Genomic DNA, 20,732 nt, shown 5'->3' with positions numbered 1-20,732 from the left:
AGCAGTGTCAGGAGGATAAACCTGAGAACCCGAAGACCCCGAGTTGAGGACTCCTCCTCATCGATGTCTGGGCGAATGTTGAACCTGTCCCAGGATCTACGGTGGAAACAGACGTTCGGTCGAGTCACAGTGAATGTTGTGTTGCGAAATTGCTCTCCTTAATCAGCTGCTGCTGTTGCTGAATCTGCAGTAATGCATTAGATCTTTTGTTCACGTAACAACTTTTTTAATTGGTTGCGTTAGGTGGAGGAAGCTTTGCGACACGACATTTTACACATACGATATGACCCGAAAATCGATTACGAAGCACGATAAGTGGTCGCAACAGTCTACACTTTGCTAGATTCAGTCGAATAACTTCAGAGCTTTAATCGACAATATTCGTTGCCAATAGGAAGAAGACGTTGACGAAGCAAATGGAGAGGAGGGCAAAAAAACAACCCTCTTATAATTGTGCAAAGGAGACTGGATCGGTGGACGCTGGGCATTGCACGAAGAGGCAAGGAGAGGAAGACCATGCGTGACCATTCTGGTCAGCGTGGACTGGGGAAGATGCCACTTTGTGACCGATGCTCACCCATGCCTGAGAGGAAATTGACATCTCCTGTCGCCGAGTCTGGAGCGATGGCAACCTCTGAGACATTGATCCCAGACGATGGTGACTCAAGCAGCTTGAGCGACGCATTCTGGGGCATTGCTTCGCTTTGCCAGAAACTGGTTGGCTATTAAAGCTAAACATAAGAGGGTCGGTTTTATTACGTAATTGTTTTTAAATATACATTTTAGTTTGTCGCCTACGATCGAATCACCCACCTGTTTGCTGGTGCTGCTGAAGTAACCAGGTTCACAGGGCAGTTGGCTGACCATGATTTGTCTCACGCACGCAGTAACTCCATTATATGTTTTGACGAAAACTTACCAGTGTCTTCAATGCCACCAATTGGGGGTGATACGGAATTCGCCAAAATGTTATTTGCGTGTTTGTCCATTGCCGTTTCATTTGAATCTCGCCCCTCATTCGAGGCTAATCGACGCAGACAATGAACATAATCGAGGGATGCTGCAGTGTTTGCGATTCTCCCGTTGCGGCAGCTGGCCTCTGTCCAACCAGCAATTCAAGTCGATCGGCTGATCGCATGTGGTGGGTTAAAGTGTGGGTACCCCCACCCATTCAATACGTCATTTAGGCCCATCTCGAAGAGTGGGCCGCATACAACCCTAGCGGGGGCCCATAGGACTCCCCGTGGTGAAGGGAGGCGCTGCCACCAGCAACACCACGGTGGCGAGATGTTATCTCCCTCGCCTAGTATGTAGGAGGTCGTGTATTCGATCCCGACCCTGACGCCTATTGTATATTTGGAGTTTGCATGTCCTCTCTCGCTGTCTCCCCATGGCCATGTATTTTTTTGCGGGTCCTCCGAGTTTTCCCTCCACATTTGGAATAAAAATCACGCGTTTAGAGTATTTGGCTGCTATAAATTCCCACATGATGAGCCATTTGTTTGAGCTATCATTTGTGGCCAGGTCGCATGTGAAAATAGCTTTACAGCACAGTGGGCATTACTTGGGCGAGAACATTCCACAAAGCACCGTGAGAGATGACACCGACTTGAGGCGGTGTTCATCCAGCAGTGGATGAATCAATGCTGATGCTCACGATTATTGATGGCGGTTGTGGTGGTTGTGGGGGTGGTTGTGGTGTAGGGAGTGGTAGTGTGGTAGTTAGCACGCTAGCACGCTAACTACCACTCGTACAGACGATTATCTGTATCAGTCCTAGGCCTCCCCTAGGTCGACTCAACCTCAAATGAGTACATTTTTGTAAAAATCGCCACAAAGGAGATAAAAGCGGCCGAGCGTGGAGCTGGCCACCCACTCCCGAGTGTGCCATTCCAACCTTAATAGGTGCTCGATAACAGCATTTGGGCCAACAGTCTGTTAAAGCTATGAGGTGGATCTGTTTCTTTTGCGGTGGTTATGGTGGTAGTGTTGTTGGTACTGTGTTGTTGATAGTGGTGGTTGTTATGGTGCTGGTTTTGGTTGTGGTGATTGCGGTGGTGGTGAAACGTTAACTTACTTCTCGCATTGGGTTTGGGGCTCCACTTCTTCTGATTGTGCTTTCCTCTGCACGTCCCTGCGTTCGTCCGCACACGGGCAGTCGCATTTCCATTCAACAGCTCCCGCCTCTCCTTTCTCTGGTGGCTTTAAGGACTTCGGTGATGCTTGAGGCTTCGTCATCGCCCGTCTACGCGTTTGGGAGCTCAAATGCCGGTGGTGGTAGAGTCTCCCTCTCGGGTCTCCCTTCAATAATCATTAAACCCCTACCTGTCTGCGATGAGCTGTGGCGTGATTAATGGACATAACTCATCTGTAGAGCTCAACTGAGAGTCGTTGAGACAATCAGCCCAATAGTTTTATCTTTGAGATGCGATTGTGTTGATACGCTACACTCTTACAACGTGTATTATAATTGTCACACGAACTAGCGATAATAATTATTATGAAATTGGCAAGATTCATAGTTCATAGTTCATTTATTTGGTATAGCCCTGTGAGCCATTCGGCTCTTGAATCGGGTGCAACCGCAACAAACAAAAAACATGAACAAGAAAACATATTAAAGTGATTATGTGACTGTGCAAACAGAAAATACAGGAAAAAAATATCAAAATATTCCTGAAATAGCACCGTACACCAACGCTGTGTGCAAAAATCCCAGTGGGATGCAGTCAAATAACAACAACAACCACAAGACAACTAAGATTAAGGCCATCAGTCTAACTCCGTACTACAATAAACAAAAACATGGCCAAAACAAAAAAAAACGTTTCGAAATCACCAAAATAAAAGCCATAAATCCAATGTAACAGTGATCATAGGGACTGTGACCGAATTTTTAACAATAAACTACATAAATAAATTATTACACTAAAATCTAGAGCGATATTTTAGGCCACTGAATAGCAGTGGTAGCTAGGGTTGTACAACTCCTCTAGAGCAGTTTTGAGTGAAGATCTCATAGGTAGTGATTCAAGTTGCAGTTTATTGGCAACAGCATTCCAGACCCTGGGGGCATCAATAGCAAAGACCCTTCCTCCAGTTTTTGTACGGCAAAAGGGAATGTGAAGCTGGTAAATGAGCGAAGACCTGAGGTCAAATTTGTTCTTTGAAACAGAGAGGAGATTCAGTAGGTAGTCTGCGGAATTTTTTGTAAGTACATCGTGAATAAATAAGATCTGGTGCACAAGCCGTCGAACATTAAGAGATGTTAAGTTTGACCCAATGTAGAGATCAGTGGTGAGTCCTATATGGGCAGTTCAATGCAAATCTTAAGGCCGAGTGATAGATGGAATCAAGCTTCTTCAGTACAGTACTTGGGGCTGATTTATACACGATGTCACAGTAGTCAAGTAGAGGCAGTATGGTAGCTTTTATCAATTCCAAACGGAACATTGGGGGGAAGCAGTGCTTGTGTCGATACAGAAAACCAATTTTTATTTTTGTCTTTTTACCAATATAATCAATGTGATCTTCAAAACTAAGTTTTGAATCCAGGATGACCCCAAGATACTTATAGATCTTGACTTGCTCTATTTGATAATTATTCAAGGAATGTAATTGGGGAAAAATAACTTCCTGCTTTAGTCCCGGAGAGAAGCATAGCACCTTGGTTTTGGAGGTATTCAGGACTAGTTTAAGAGAAACTAGCTGATGCTGTAGTTTGTTGAAATCACCCTGGAGCTTAGCAATCACGTCATCCGGAGAGCGGCCAGCAGTAATCAGTATCGTGTCATCTGCAAAAAGATTTACCCTGGAATGATCCAGTTCAGTGCCCAAGTCATTGACATAAAGAGAGAACAAGAGGGGGCCGAGGATGGAACCCTGTGGAACCCCTTTTGTTATCTTAACACTGTTTAACCTCCAACCATCTGTGAATACAGTTTGGGTGCGAGAAAATAGGTATTTTTTTAACCATTGTGCTGTGTTCTCGGAAAAACCGAGGCAACTTAGTTTACTAAGCAGGGTGTTGTGGTCAACTGTATCAAAAGCTTTGGACAGGTCAAGAAAAAGACAGGCACAGTACTGCTTATTATCAAGGCAATTGTAAATTTGATTCAAAGAGTCTAATGCAGCAGATGTGGTGCTGTATTTTTTCCGGAACCCAGATTGTTTTAGATGTAGTAGATTGTTGGTGGACAGGAAACTGCTAATTTGGTAGTTCAATAATTTTTCAAAAATTTTCATCAATGGGGACAAAATTGAGATAGGTCGGTAGTTATTGGGATCATCTTTAGGGCCCCCTTTGTGAAGTGGACGGACATAGGAATGTTTCCATTCTAGAGGAACTGATGCTTCTTTGATGGACAGGTTGAAAATATGGGCTATAGGTTTGTATATTAGGTGATCAACAGTTAGTAGAGCAAAGACGGGAAAACTATCTGCTCCGGTAGAGGAGGACCCTTTGAGGTAGGACAGTTGTTTCAGAACATTACTTTCATGGATTGGTTGGAAACTAAATTCGTTTAATGTTTGGACAGGGGTGTAGGAATTTGCAGGAGCAGGGGTGACTCCCAATACATTATCAAAAAGATTACCAGCTTCAGAAAAATGAAGGTTAAAATTGTCAACTATTTTTTTGGGATCTGAAAAATATTCCCCATTTCGGTGAAGCTCAACGGGCAGATTTTCTGTTTTGGATGCCTTTTCGATAGATTTGATTGTTTTCCAAAAAATCCTGGCATTTCCATGTGATTCCAGGAGAGTGGAGGAAAAATAGGCATTTTTTGCATGCCGTACTTTTTACGCATCTATTCCTTAAAATCCTGTATTCTAGCCAGTCATTTACCAAATTACTTTTCTGAGCACATGTCCAAGCCTTGTCCCTAGTTTTCATGAGCTTTGTAATCAAAGGATCATACCATGGTGGGCGGTTGCCTTTAGTTTTAAATCTAACCAACGGAGCATGTTTGTTAAGAATTTGGAGAAACGTGTACCTGAAAGTCTCCCAAGCCGTAGTCAGCTTGGGGATATCACAGACCTTATCAATATCCGAGTGAAGCACATCATTTGTAAATGCCTGAGTGCTGAAGTGCCTCAAAGAGTGCTTCTCAACAAATGTAGGGGGGGCTTTTGGTCTGGCTGATGATCTCACACCAAAAATGAAGGAGTGATCACTAAGGTTATTACCCAGAACACCAGTCAGTGCGAAATTGTGAGGGGCATTTGTCAATAGGACGTCAAGCAGAGTTGACTCTCCCGGATTTTTTAGGTTGGGTCTTGTGGGGACATTTATTAATTGAAAAAAGTTAAATTCATCTGTAAAATTTGTGGCCACGGCCGGCGGGTTTAGCCAATTCCAATTTAGATCACCCACTAAAATTATTTCACTTTTAGGGAGGCCCCCAAAAAGCTCTCTCAGTGCCGATGCAGCTTCAACATCCTTCCCACAAGGCGGTCTATAGCAGCACACTACCAATATCTGTTGATTATTTGTGAGAGTTATTCTGAGAGCCAGACCATCAAAGCAAAATGTTTTAAACAAGGAGTGAGCTGGTGGACATGCAATAGTGTTACGAACATAGATGGCAATTCCACCTCCTTTAGATCCTCGGTCAAGCCGAAAAAGGTTGTAGTTTTCAATCGTAATCTGCAAGTCATTGACGGCAGGAGTGAGAAATGTTTCTGTTAGGCAAAAAATGTCCGGGTCAAGATTTGCCACTTCTAGTTTTAGTTGACTTAATTTAATCACAAGCCCTCTGATGTTGACATGTAGAACACCAACACCTTTCCTGCCAGAAAAATCTACAGAATTATACGAGCTCTTTTCATTTGGGCCAGGATGAAGCTCAATACCACCCAGGAATAAGAAAAGTAGAATTAACAGTTTGCATAAGTATTTTCTGTGAAAGGATGAAGAGCGGCGAACCTTGGACGATTAGCAGCAGCTCGCAGATGGTGTTATTTTTAAGAGCAGAATGAAGTTTGGAAGGAGTGCTGGTGAAGTAATGGGACAAAGATAGGGTTTAAAAGGATACAATGATGGAGTGTAGAAGTGTCTATGAGCTGTTTCATTTGCAGGTGTAGTGGCAAATCGAGCAACAAGTATTGACGCAAAATAACGAGGGTAGCCGTTTGTAGAGTTGAGTGTGGCATTAGGTATGGCCGGGAGGGACAGCAGTAGGATACACAGCAGGAGAATTGCCATCTCTAAAATATCCGGGGTATACACAGATTTACACACAAGTGGAAATAGAAAAATATATATACTTGTAGGCCGAGGGTGAGAAAAACGTCTTGCCGCACTCGTCACACATGCACGGCTTCTCGCCCATGTGCTCCAGTGGTGAGGAAAGAAAGCATCTGACACTGAATGCAGATATTTCAACTGTCTACATACTTCTACAGAGGCATCAGCACTGAGCCCTCTAGGGAGCGGGGTACTAGTCTCAGATAGCGTGGTAGCACCACTGATTATATATATCGAAAGGGAGCGATGACCCCGGGTTCAGTTTGACACCCTAATTTGCAAGTGGTCAATGACATAGCTGAGGGAGGCAGAGACTTGCTGAGCCACGGGGCATACATTTACAATGAGGAAGCTGATATTCTCTGCGGCTTAACGTTCACAGTCGCGATTTCGTGAGTTAATGTTCAAAGCAGCGTAATTCCGTCATCATCATTTTTTGCCATGAACAACATCAATCACGTCATCATCATCATTAACATTGAGTCATCAAACATCAACAACAGCGCCATCGCCATCATTAATTGCATTACCACCATTGCCACCATCATCATAATCATGATGAACATTAGCATCATTCATCAACATCACCCACCAGCATCGTTACCAATAGATGATGGAATCCCGACGCCACGTTGGTTGTGGGAGCTGTTTCGACCATACTTGACCACCATGCTGGGTCAGTACTCGCGACGAGTAGGGTGGAGGGGTGGGGATGGGTGGCGCAGTGGTTGGCGCATTTCTCTACGAACCCGAATACCCGAGTTCGATTCCCCGCTCACGGCCAACATCGGCGACGCCTATCTGAACCGGTCCTGGGCCTCCCCTAGGTCGACTTAGCCTCACATGAGTATCTGGTGCGGTGCGTAAAAACATCGCCACTAGGGAGACAAAGGAGGCTGGGTGTGGTGCTGCTCACCCACCCTCTCTGGTGCTGTTCTGGCCATCATAGGTGCTCGCTAACATCCCCTGCCCCACCAGTTTGTTCAGGCTATACGGGGTATCTGTTTGAAAGGGTGGGGAACGGCGGTACAGCGGTTAGCCCGTTGTGCTACGAACCCGGCCACCCGAGTTCAATTCCTGCTCACGGCCAGCACCAGTGACGATCACCAGAACCGGTTCTGGACCTCAAATGAGTACCTGGTGTCGTGTGTAGCAAACATCGCCACGAGAGAGACAAATGCGGCCGGACATTGTGATAGCTACCCACCTCCTCGTGTGCCGTGCAAGACTTCTCAGGTGCTATTCTCTAACAGCAATTACCCCAACAGGTCTATTTAGGCTACACGGGGGACCTCTATCTTTAGAGGGGTGGGAGGAGGGGCGGCGGGAGGGTGGGGGAATTCGTTCTGAATCCTCTTGCCGTTTGATGTTCGCCGTGGTTGGGAATCTATGTGGGGGGCCGGGGTTCAGAAATAGAATAAGAAGTTGATTAGCCAAGTCAATAACACATTGAACTCTACAGCTCGTTACCAACGGTGACTCGGCCAGCAGACAAACACGCAGCAAGTGTTACAAATCAATAAGCAAACAAATCAAGAAGTAAACAACATATATACATCACTAACATCAAAACACCAGCAGTTTCCTAAAATAGTCTCATGGCACTTTGACACTTCCGTGTAATGCATGTTACCTGTCACGATGACGCTGTGAGCTCAGTGAATCCCCACATCCAAAAACGACCGAGAGATCAGGAAGTTGATTGTGTCGCCATGGTCATCATTGATAGCACGACCAAATATAGATTTCATGTTGAATATGTTTGAACTCGAGGTGGTCGTGTTGAGCAGAGGTCAAGGTGTTGCACCGCTCAGATCCTGGGTTCGAATCGAAAGAGCCACTTGTGATGAAGCTGAGTTCTGAAGTGTAAGGACTCGAGAGTTTTAGCCTAGTTGCTAATGACTCTACGAAACAATCGGACCCATTAATAAACGTTCTTGGGTTAGATCGCGTAATTTATAAATGTGTCGTAACCATCTTACTCTGATGTTACATCCCGTCTGACCAATATAGCATCTGCCACATAAAAGAACACCAAAGAAATGTAAAATTATCTCAAACACAACTGTCGGCAGTGGCAGAACATGCTTGTCAACAAGGACACTCAATTTATTTTGATAACGTTGAAGTGTTGTGTAAAACTAATTATTACTGGCCAAAACCAATTAGAGAATCCATTGAAATTGAGATAAATACTTTAATCGCTATGACAGCTACAGGCTTAGTGCGGCCTGGAAGCGTATTATTAAAAAAAAATAGATTACAATTCCAATTCCTTATAGGGGAATGAAATACTAATTAATAACAATTGAAAGATTACCAATCTATTATATAATTACAATACCCTCCCCCTCTCCGCCTCAAATCACTGCACCAGATTAGGTTATATGATGACGTCACCGTGCTGCTCTATTTAAGACCGGGAGTGGAGGGCTTCACTATTCTGGCAAATTGCCTGATGATGCTGGATGTAATTACCAGCGAAACGTCGTACTCAAAAATTGTAAATGATGTTGAATCACTCTTCAACACACCGGTGGGCTAAAGAAGAGAACTATTTGTCTTCTGTGAACGTGACACATTTTCAACTGTTTGGCCATGTCGGGTGGTGGAGGGTTACGACACATTTATAAATAACGCGATCTCACCCAAAAACGTTTATTATGTTTATTATGAATAATATAGGTCACGAAAGCCTACGTGTTAAACGGACCCATTAAGTTTACTTCTCGACTTAATTTTTCAAAATTTCTGTTGTATAGGAATACAAAAAACCAACGTGGTTTTGATTATTTTACAAATGTTACTTTCTGTGGCAGGGGAAAATGAAATAATTTCCCCCAAATGCGTTGACCTTTTGGCGTTCTCTGGTCTAACAATGGTGAAACAATGCCATAAAGAAGGATCTCTGCTGTAGGCAAATCAGTTTTAAAGACAATGCATATATTATCAAAGCAAGTTTCTCAGCATGTTTTGCCACAAGTACTTGTGGTTAATGCACACCACCTGTTTTTATTTTTAGCCAGAAAAGGTAAAACCGATTCGTATTGTTTCATCAGTGTCTTTAGTATTACTATGTTGGTAGTGGTGCGCAAGCACAAACAACAACAAACCAATCGGATTGGTCAATAACGCTTCCTTAAAATGAAACAGACAATAGCTGACGTTTTGGCCATATAAGTGGATGAGAGTTGCAGTCAGTAGTTTAAAATCATCCCACGGCATTGAGCAGGGTTTGTACGTGGTGACGTCATCACACCTCCCCCCCATCCCCCAACCATCCCCCAACCATCCACCAATACACGATAATATGAAGACAAATGTTTTGCTGGTTAGCTGACTGGAGGAAGGGTGACGTCGACAGGACGCGCGGGCTGCTAGTTACATTATAAAGCAAAAAGTGTTTACGATTAATAGTCTTTACATAAAGCACTGAGTGATGGATTTCTGGCTTCAAATCTAATTTCAATCGTGAAAGGAAATCCACAAAACTCGTCTTGATCACGGAATTTGTATTGTTCCCTTCAACACGAACACGACCGCGCGTTGGGCAAGGCATCAGCACTCATTAATGACATCCACCCTTTTCTTCACCCCGAGCCCCCAGCCTGTCTCACACCTGTTTATAAACTCTCTCTTACTCTCCTCTCTCTTCCTGCCAATGTATTCTTTACATTTTAGCCCAAATAATGCATTGGTGGCATCCTTTAACATTTGCCACCAATTTCCAAAGGTGAAATGTTATCTCCCTCGCCTTGTATGCAGGAGTTCGTAGGTTCGATTCCGACTCGGATGCCTGTATATTTGGAGTTTACATGTCTCTCTCTTCTTGGTCAGGTAGATGGGGTTTCCCTACACATTTCTAAATGTGCGTTTAGAGTATTTGGCTGCTATAAATTTCAAAATGATAAGCCACTTCATGGGGCTATCATTTGCTGCCAGGTCGCTTCTGAAAAAAAACTATATAGCTGAGTGGTCTTTATCTGGAAAAATGAAGAAAAGTTTATTTAATGGTTTAAAATCCCCCATCCCATTGTCACGCCTTCTTGCCCGTACCTTTCTTGAACAATTTCTCTGAGCATGGTATTTCGCTCTTTACGTGACCTCCACGTTCAATCGCGGCTGAGTCCCGGCACGGCCCCGACCGCAGGATTAGAATGAGCGCAATGCACTTAGTGATGATCGCCTGGGCTTCATGATCATTTCAAAAACATTAGAGATGCTCTCAAGGAGTGTACGGACCAAACCTATGATATGAGATTGGCTAATGCTTTCGGTTCCTGAACATTTCAAGCAAGTTTTATCTTTGCCCTTGGTATCTAATGTAACTGTCTTAAATACAACAATATGTGCATTTTGATATGCAGTAAACTATGTATTAACTTAAAATGAGTAAACGCTCTGTATAGCATTTAACAATACAAATATATTTTAAGTGTGGTATTGAGGTGTTCATTCACTGTTGGTAGCGTTGGCTGTGACCATTCTGTGGGTCGTGATTGATACGAGTTCACCACAGCCAGTTCGCTGATCTTGATGGTGATAGTTCAGGAAAGCGGGGATGTTCGGCACTTGAATGGTGTCTCTGATGTCTTCTGTAACAAAGGATGCCAGTCAGCGTTTCGGGGTTTGTGGCTCACTGTCACAAGGCAGTATCCACGAATCTTCCAGCAGGAGCCTTGACTTCTCAAGTGCACCATCATGCAGCGCCAGGACATGATGTCTTCTGTCCTCAAAACATTCACAAGATAGTCGCATTTGATGCTTCACAATCCGTCCACGTTGAGCTGCACGATTCACGGCGATGGACTAATCGGAAGGCTGCCGTGTCCTTCAGGGGTGGTCCATTTGCTTTGCTGCCATCGGTTTATTCGCCAGGGAAGACCCTATAAAGGTGTGTGAAGGTAACACGTGTTGCATCTTCTCTAATTACATGTGTAATCAGATAGTGCCATCTACTTGTTAGTAAAGGGAAGCACGGATACAGGCACCACTATAAACATTATCCAATCCCAAAAGGGAGAGGTATTTGGGCCAAAGGTGAAGGGTGGGGCTGGCCGAGAAACTCCGAGAACCGGCTAGAAAGTTACACGAGAGAGCGTGGCCGGGGGCGGAGATTAGCCGCATCTGCAGTAATATTAGCGGAGGCGGACTCGTGGTCGGTGTGTGGAGTCTTGGGTCCGGACTGCGTCGCTGCTCGCCGTCATCTCTCTCCGTCGTCCGGCCACGCGGAGCTCCACCGCCCTCACCAGCACGCCATCAGTCAGCGGCGAGGCCGGGAGTGGACGGGCGGGACCCGCCGGGAGATCACCCGTGTGTGTCGTCTGTGAGGCGTTAATATCTACGTGTGTACTCGGGAGAAGAGAAGAGAGAACGTTGGCCTGTGTTGTGCCCATGTGTGAAATAAAGAAGAGTACCCTCTAAACGACGTGTCGCAGAAGTCGCTCATTACACATGGAAGGATGTCGGACATACTACCATTGCTGTTGCTTCACATGAAGCTGTGTACTGCGGAACACACATAAAGGTGGCCTCTTAACATAGTTGGCAGTTTTGATTTAAAGCTTTCGTGACTGCAGTAATTCATATTCTTAGTTCTTTCGGTAAAGTCACGTTGAAGGGAAACAACAAAATAATAATAATAAAAATGTTTTATATATATTTTATTATTTTGTTGTTTCCCTCCAACGTGACTTTACCGAAAGAACTAAGAATATATAGTTGGCAGTGTTTGTGTGACTCGAAATCTCATCTAAGTGGTTCTCGCTTGATCAACCGTAGAAAAATGAAACTACTCCCAATCTGGAAATTAAACGTTATGATTTTGGGCTATGTGATATTCTAAACGCAAACCTGCCTTACCAGGTTAAAGCACACTATAAATAAAATAGAGATCAATTACTTTGTTGTCTTGGCTATGATCATTCTGGCATTAAACTGCTTCAGATAGCACGCATTCATTATAACTGGACCAAATCACCGTAAACAGTAATAGGTATTCTGTAGACTAGGGCCCGATATATTTACGTATTAATGTATTAGCACATTACTTTTAATCACATTTGTATCTCTGTATTGTCAAAAACAAACAACAAAGCACAATCTGTAAAATATTACATTTCAGATTTTTAGGACCACGACGTAAAAAAATACATGATTGCAGAAAACATCTAAATGATACAATTTCAAATCAAGATTGATACAATTTGAAAGATAATGTACAGATTTGTAGAGGTGGATGTAGAACAGCGCTGCTCTATGAACCCGATAATCTCAGAACTATTTTGGTTACGGCCAACATCACTGTTTTGAGCCAGCTGGCCAGGATTGGAAAGAAAAAAAACCTAGCCCACTTAACACCCAGGAAACTGAAAAGCCGCACAGACCAAGATTTTGTGACGTAACATTGACATTAACATTTAAGACTCACAGTAAAACAACAAGCAACATTAAAATATCGATTAAATTCATCATAATAAAAAATTCTTAAAATATCACAAATGGTCCTCAAACTATTCAGGATACTTATTCCAGTGCCCAGCCAGGCTGCTTTTGGTATTTAATTTAAAACACCGCAAGCACCAACTTAAAAGCTGTGAGTTGAACGCCAATGTTTCTAGACAACTATGTTTATTTTACCATGCAAGGTCCACTCAGCCGTATTGTTCCCTTTCAGAAGCGACCTGGCCATATAGCTCAACGAAGTGGCTTATCACGAAAATTGATGGCAGCCAAATACTTTATTACCTTTCAGATGATGAATGTTTTGATCAAATAAAACCTGGTATATAAACAGGGTGGTGTTCCCTTAAATCATCCATCCCCAACTCCGATTAGCACGGTTTATTACGTAACACACATACATACAAATTTATCAACCCGCACTGACGAGGGTGATCATGTACGGTTAAACAAACCCCACGATCGACAAGCCATGGAAAGACATTCATCCAGCAATAGATTAAACGAGAGCTGTCAATGATTATATATGTAAACAAAAATCGTATGGAAATTTTAAAGTAACTTCAGCATATATAGTCATCAGGGGTAGAGACTCCGCAGATAACATAAGGACCCTCGTCAATGCGGTTGATGTCACCTGTTGTATATTTTGGGTCTTGAAATATAAAAATTATAACGAAAAAATGAAAATAAAAAACGTGTAATTATCCAACAACGTATGTAATTATGCAAATAACTTTATGCTAATTAGGAAGGTGTAATTGTGTTAAGTTATGCAAGTGTATGTAAGTATGCTAATGTATGCAATTATGATAATTAGGCCCTGCCTCGTTGTATAGGGTTGTATTATCAATTGGGATAATACACTGAATTGTATGAAGTTATGCAAGTGTGATGTAAGTATGCTGATTAAGCTCGGCTTCGTTGTCTAGGGTTGTCTTATCAATCAGGATAATACAATGATTCTCGCTTTAACTTTTACTGATTGTGTTTTAGTGTTTATGTCAGGTCTCAAGATTCAGATCTCACCGCAGGATACACTTCTTATAATTAAGATTATTATGCATGAACTTAGGACGGCACCACTCAGACTCTTCTGTGTCTCTAAACACAACACTCTAATATGCGAACTCTTATGCTAGGCATGTCAACACAGTACTCCTGGAGATGTCCTCCTCATTGATCCGTACATTTAACCCTCAATGATTACGTTTGTTAAACTGGGTAACAGAACAATCGGTTAATTCCTCAGAGTAAAGCGAGCATACACGGCGATGGGAAAAAAAGTCCTTAAAAATTAATGTTACAATATTCATACAAACAGCAATAAAGAAACATGTCCGGAAAGCAATAGTAGACCTCAATGAATTCATTGGTAAGATTATGCAATTAACGAAATGTCTTGGAACAATGGTGTGCAGCAGTGTGCCTGCTTGTCTAGCGAATGCTTATCAATTGGCTAAGGCTTCAATAAATTCGCGGGCAAGATTTTGTGATTTTACCACAATAGTCTCCCTCTTGATTTGAAGCTTTCGTGACTGCAGGAATCCTACTCTTTGGTTCTTTTGGTAAAGTCACGTAGTTAGAAATAAAATAAAACAAATCACGACGTTTCGATCGCAACACAAGCGGTCGTCATCAGGCAAAGGAGTCAACCTCTAAAGGCAAACTGTTTATAAAGGTTTGGGGATGGGTGTAGCCCAAGTTTATCAACAGCATCAGGAGCATGGGCGGTGCACGAGTGCCAATGCAGCAACAATTCCAATGCAGCAACAATGCCAATGCAGCAACAATGCCAATGCAGCAAAAATGCCAATGCAGCAAAAATGCCCATGCAGCAACAATGCCAATGTAGCAACAATGCCAATGTAGCAACAATGTCAATGCAGTGGGCGAGAGAGCTGCTGTGGCAAGAGGTTATATAGGAAAGAAAGAGGGGGAGGAGCAAGGGGGGAGAGAGAAATAGGGGGGGATGGGGGGGGGCGTGAACGCTAGGGAGAGAGAGGACGTGAAGCTGAGAGGGGGGGAGTGGGCGGGGCTGGACGTGGGAGGCTGGGAACGCTAGGGTTGCGGGGGGAAATTAACTCGGAAAAATAGACTCGTACCCGGCAGATATTATGGAACAACCATAAACTGTTGAGGTTTTACCTGGTTAATAACATCCTTCCAATGATTGCTCAATTTGTATCCATCTTCTCGGTTAAAGTTATGTCTATGTTTATATATCTGAATGGCTTCATGAATAAACCTTTGATAGTTAGCCCGAAGGTTTGCAGAGTACCTTGGTCTCGGAAAAAACAATAGCATGCGAGCTCACAGCGTTATAACAATGGTCAGTCACGGCAGAGGTATTGGTTCTGCCTTGTGCTCTCAAACACGGTCCGAGACATGTCGTTTCGTTTTCCCAATGTAACTGCTCCTGCAGGTACAACTCAGTTTGTAGACTCCAGGATATTGCATCTCAGGAATGACATCCTTCACAGATGGGATTAGATCACGGATTTTGTGTACTGTATTGAATCGGACCTGGATCTTGTGTTTGTTTAGGATTTTGGAAATCTTTTTGGTAACACCTGCTATGTATGGTAACGTGATGGTTTTGATCGGCTTCTCAGGGGGTTGTTTTTCCATGGTTGGAGAACTTTGGAGTAATCTTATTCTAGTTCCGATATGTGCGTTATGTGTGCGTTGGTGTATTGTCTCCTTGCTCAACTCTTTGTGTTAAGCAGACGCCAAGGAGGGGCGTTTCTTGTAGCAAAAATTAGTTGGTTCCCTGATGAGCGATGAGTCGTGTGTGTGTGGGCGTGTCATACACACGGCGCCCTCGCTCTCTCTTGGCGATGCTGCAGGCCTGTCTTCTGCTGGATGAGCTGAGTCGGCATGACGCTTGTCTTTGAAGGTGCCCGATTGCGCTCGCAGCTCGGCTACTGCTGCTGGTCCTGTGCGGTGCTCGCTTAGTCGATGCTTGGCGCTTTTCCGCTCTTTCTCCAGGTTGATTGCTTGTCGTTACTCGTCACTCTTTCTCTCTTGCTGCAGCTGCTAGTGGGAGCTGGCATTCAATGTAGAATAAAACTTTCAGCGATACTTTGTCTGTCAGCGCCGAACTCGTAATCGGTGACACATCGCCACTCTGCAAGCCTCGCCATCCTGTGTCGATTGCGGGGCCCACCCCCGGAGCTTGCCGCAGCAAGACTCAATTTCCGTTGACTTCGGAGACTCGTGGCTTCTGCCGATGCAGCTCCCTATCGGGGGAAGATTCCCGGAGCCTGCCACTTGCAGAACTGAATTGTGTGTGTTGTGTCCCTGCTTATATCTAAAATTCTCTCCCCTTGGCTTGCCTTCTCACAAATGACCGGAATTCCTTTGATTTCACTCTCAGCTTGTGGGAGCAGTTGTTTGTCCGTTGTACGTTGTGTGTGTGTGTGTTCTGATTTATTAAGCAATCTGTTAAGTCTCATCAAGGCCTGGTTCCTGTCCCCCTCCTCAAGCCATCTCGCCAACTGTGGAAACAGATGCTTTCAATTGTGCCTAAGTGTGTTTTTCTAGTTTTCCAACTTCTGCAATGATTAATCTGGAAGGAGGGAGGGGTTCCTTTTGCCCGGTTGCGTTCTCCCCCCCCCCTCTTCCGTCGCCGTTGGAGGTGTTACATTTTCTTGTCTCTCACAAAGAGGGGCGCCGTCTCGTGAAGTGTGACCTCCCGTTACCATGTGTTCTGTTCACTCTTGTGGGTTGTGAGTTGAGAGAAAAATAAACATGATTTTCCACCCCTTATCTTAGTGTGTATCCCTTTTTGCGGTGTTGACTCTTTAAGTGACTCAAGGTATATTTTGAGCAGTGTTTACAGTACGCCTGGTTTAGAATTTCTTCGTGGTGTTTGATATCTCAAGGGGAGGCGCCCTCCCTGCATGTGTGATTTATTGCTACCACGTCCTTCTGGAAGACAAAGGTGGATGGGAGGCTCTGATTCTATGGAATACATATTATCTTGGTCGTGTGTGATTGACCTGTTTCGCATTGTATTTCTTCTGGATGACCCTCGGTCTAATACTTTATAATTATTAATTGGTTTATGTTTAACCAAGATTTGTGATCTACCATAGTTGTTACCTCAGGTATTCTGATGGTTTTATTAAGCTTTGTTCTTTGTCCATGTCACCAGGGATCTGTGCTTCTTATTCTCGAGTTATATTTTAATATCCTGAGGTTGGAGATATAACTAAGTTTTGACTTAATCTTTCGTGATTGCCAGAACTCATATTCCTTGGTTCTTTAGGTAAAGTCACATAGATAGAAAGATACAATAAAAAAAACAATATATGGTGAATAAGATTAAAATAAGGTAAGTAATAAATAAAAGTCACTATTCTCGACCTTTGTCTGGTTCGTAATCTGGGTGAGTGTGTTGGTAGTCTAGGATGTAGACTTATTCTTGTCGCGAAGTTTCAAACTTTACCGTTAACTAAAATAAACTACTAAAAAAGTTGTCTGTTCGGTTCTCGCCGCCCGGGAAGAATTGTGGCGCCTATTGTTTGTACGTGCTTTGTGGCGGTCTTTGAAGCCGTGTAGAGATTTCCCCAGAATCTCATTAGCAACCCCCCCTCTCCCCGTTTTGCACCGGTTTTTATTTATTTATTACATTTTATGGCTACTTCCTTGCCTGGTGTAGCTTGTGGGAGGCAGCTGCTGTTTGAGGGGAGGGTGTTTGTGTCGCCCCCTTTTTGCCCCAAGCGACACCCCGATCTATTATTATAAAAAAACAAATATTGGCAGAATTATTCTTAATATCAATATTTGGAAAAAAGGCCTATATATATACAACACACCACAAAATACAAAATAGAAGTTCCTGTTCAGTACCATGGGAGAAATAGGGATACTGACCCGAATCGTCAATTGGTGCCATATATTGTACTCGCCACCCCTGCACAACGGTCTCCACCAACGGAATAATTTCAAGAAGGTTCACACTCACGCATGGAATTCTCCCTCCTGAGCATGCTATCCATAGAGGCCCTGGCTGAGAAGATTAGAAAAAGCATAGAGATCAAAGTGCTGTCCTGTGGGGATTGAGTAAATCAAATACATCTCTATGCAGACAATATAATATTAACCATCACCGAGCCTGTAACCTCAATCCCGGCCCTCCTGAAGGAGATTAAGGAATATGGAGAAATGGCAGGATATAAGCTAAATGTAAACAAATCATAACTAGTTACCATCTCCCAGACTCTCAAGGCCTCCCAATTAAATTCTGCCCCTTCAAATGGTGCCTTCAGAGGATTAAATATCTCGGAGTCATTATTCCGAGTCGGCTGAGTGAGCTTTTTAAGGTGAACTTCTCCCATCTACCCCAATAGATCCAAACTTCCCTGGCAGTGTGGAATCATATCCCATTGTCTCTTCCTAACAGGGTGCACTTGATTACAATGTTGAACCTCCCAAATATATTGCACCACCTGAGAATGATTCCAACCCAGAAAATGACGGGACCAGTTCATGTATCAACGTCCTTGGCCGTGCTTTGCTTGCTCGAGACTGACATCTTGGGGAAGATGCCCCTAATAATTTTGATCGATCAAGGTTGCCTTGAGTTGCCATCGGGCCGTCAAATGGCCTTTTCGCTTTCTCCCACTCGAATGGGCATGGCCACACTACTGTACAAGCGCTTGCGAGTAAGACCGTAAAGATTCCCCCCGGTGTGAAAATGTTCGTTTCTTTATGATTGCGCAAGCCGCTAGACCAGGAGGCGACTGCGGGAAGAATTCTCCTAGGACCCTCAAACAAAGCCATTCGGAAGTTGACGTTGGTAGGCACCCAGACTCTGGTTATCCAATGACCAGGAACCGTTCATTCAAGTCCTGAATGCAGGGTTGGACACGTCTGTCATTCAGGAGGGCACCGTGCTAGCCCACACATCACCCGCGCTTCATGAGGGAAATACCGATAGCGGTAAGGGGGCCGTTTCAAATACGAAGCCGCAACAGGTTTCTGATGGATACATTTCCGAAAATTCTGATTTTTCTGAGTCCCAGAGGTGGGAGTTGAGGGCGCTTTTGCGTGAATTCTCCAATGTATTTAGCAAGGGCAAATTTTACATCAGCCGCACTACGCTTTTGAGTCACCACATCGATACGGGCGACGCCACTCCCATCCGGCAGAACCCCTATCGGCTGAGCCCAAGACAGCCTTTCATACACCACAAGTCTTATTTGAAATTAATCGGCTTCCGATGGGTCTTCATTCCACGCTGGCTATGTTCCAGCGATTGATAGAACTGGTTCTAGCTGGCCTGCAGTGGTTATCGTGCCTGATATGTCTCGATGATGTTATCGTTTTTAGCCGTACGTTTGAAGAACATCTGGAACGGTTACGTGCTGTCATTCTTAAAATGCGTGCGGCGAACCTCAAATTTAAGCCGAAGAAGTGTCATCTGCTCCAAAAAATTGACATCAGCCGCTCGGCAGTTGTATTGGTTATTGGCTGAACCTGGTCTTCATTATGCTTGCGGGTGTTGTTACACGGTGAGTGTGGGAGCTGCTGGTGCTGGAGGGGGTCCAAAGGTTCCGTGTGTTACTGCGTTTTGTTTTTTTCTCTCTCTCTTCCCTTTTCTCTCTTCCTTTTTTGCCTATTGTTGTTATGTACTTCCATCCTCTTCCCCCATTAGTTACTGTATATTCTGTATATAGTGTATATGTTGTATAGATGGGTTGGGGTATTTGTTTGTTGCGGAACACTAAGGTGTTGTTCGTTTTGTTCTTTTGTTGAAGGGGGAGTTGACAGGCGGGACTGCTGAGTGCTACAAAGGGGGGGGGGGGGGGGGGGTTGATGTAGTGACATCGCGGGAAGTCACTGTGCAGTGCCGGCCCTAGAGAGGCACTGTGTGTGGTGTAACCACATCACGGATACCACAAAAGTGTGGGTCTAGTACTGGCCTTAGAGGGGCCCGGTGAGCGCTGATGGATAGCGCTAGATGGCACCATGCTTGGCGTGCAGTGCCAACCCTACAAGACAAGGTGTGGGAGTGCTGACCATAGGAATGAGGTTACTAGAGGGCATGGCACTCTGGTTGACCCGAGAGGACACGTGACCAGTTAAGTATACAAAGGGGCCCAAGTGGTGGCTAGGTTTGGTCACGTGGTTAGCATCCAGATCTTTCCCGAGGATTTTGGAAGGTGGTCATGGCCAAGTGTAGAGCCAGCCACGCCGCAGAGAATATAATCTGGGTCCCCAGAGGGACCGGCGTTGTTGTTCATCCTTGAATAAACCTTTGTCTACGTTCTACGTTCTCCGTTCTCAGTTCAATGAGTCTCCAATACGTGGACCTGGACCCGAGCTGTGGTCCCGGTCCGTAGTAGCTCGGTACGTTGTAATTATTTTAGTTAGCCTGGTGGTCACCACCATAGGTTGTTATTCTGTTAAGGGGTAGTTATCCCGTGTGTTGGAGTTAAATACATGTGTTGCCTCCAAGTCTATGTCTGCGACTCAGTTGAACTCACTCCAAGTCTATTACATCAATAATACGTGACTAAGTTTGATAGTATTATGTAATTTTTTTTAATTGCGGCGTTCTCAATTTACAATGTAGTTATCTTGTTAGCCTCACGTATAATTCAGATGAGCTTAGTTGTAATTTCTAAGTCTTTTTCGTATGTATTTAAGTACAGCGCACGTGTAGTGGGCTCACTTGAAAGACACACTGATTCAGGAGGCAACACATTTATTCTATGACCACAATGGGGTAACGACACAAACGCGTCAGGTCAGTCGGCACACTGCCTGACCCAAGTTACTGAGCATGAAGACCGAAGAGAAGACGTAGCAAGGCGGGTTCTATTGCAGCAAACAGCCCTGATGCAGCCCCGGGACCCCCCTTTCATACCCCTCAGCGGGGCCCCGCTCCGCCCTCGGACACGATTTCATCCAGAACTTACTAGAAGGTTCTGGATCGCCTTCCACGTGTCCCCTGCCTGGCTCTGCCCTCGGCCACGCCCCCTTCTGGAACTCACTAGAAGGTACTGGGTCC

The sequence above is a fragment of the Petromyzon marinus genome, unplaced genomic scaffold, assembly GCF_048934315.1.
Source record: "Petromyzon marinus isolate PM22_M1 ecotype Great Lakes invasive population unplaced genomic scaffold, UKy_Petmar_22M1.pri1.0 PM_Scaffold_145, whole genome shotgun sequence".
In the NCBI taxonomy this organism is placed as follows: Eukaryota; Metazoa; Chordata; class Hyperoartia; order Petromyzontiformes; family Petromyzontidae; genus Petromyzon; species Petromyzon marinus.
The sequence above is the reverse complement of the archived record's forward strand: the minus strand, read 5'-3'. Positions refer to the sequence as shown.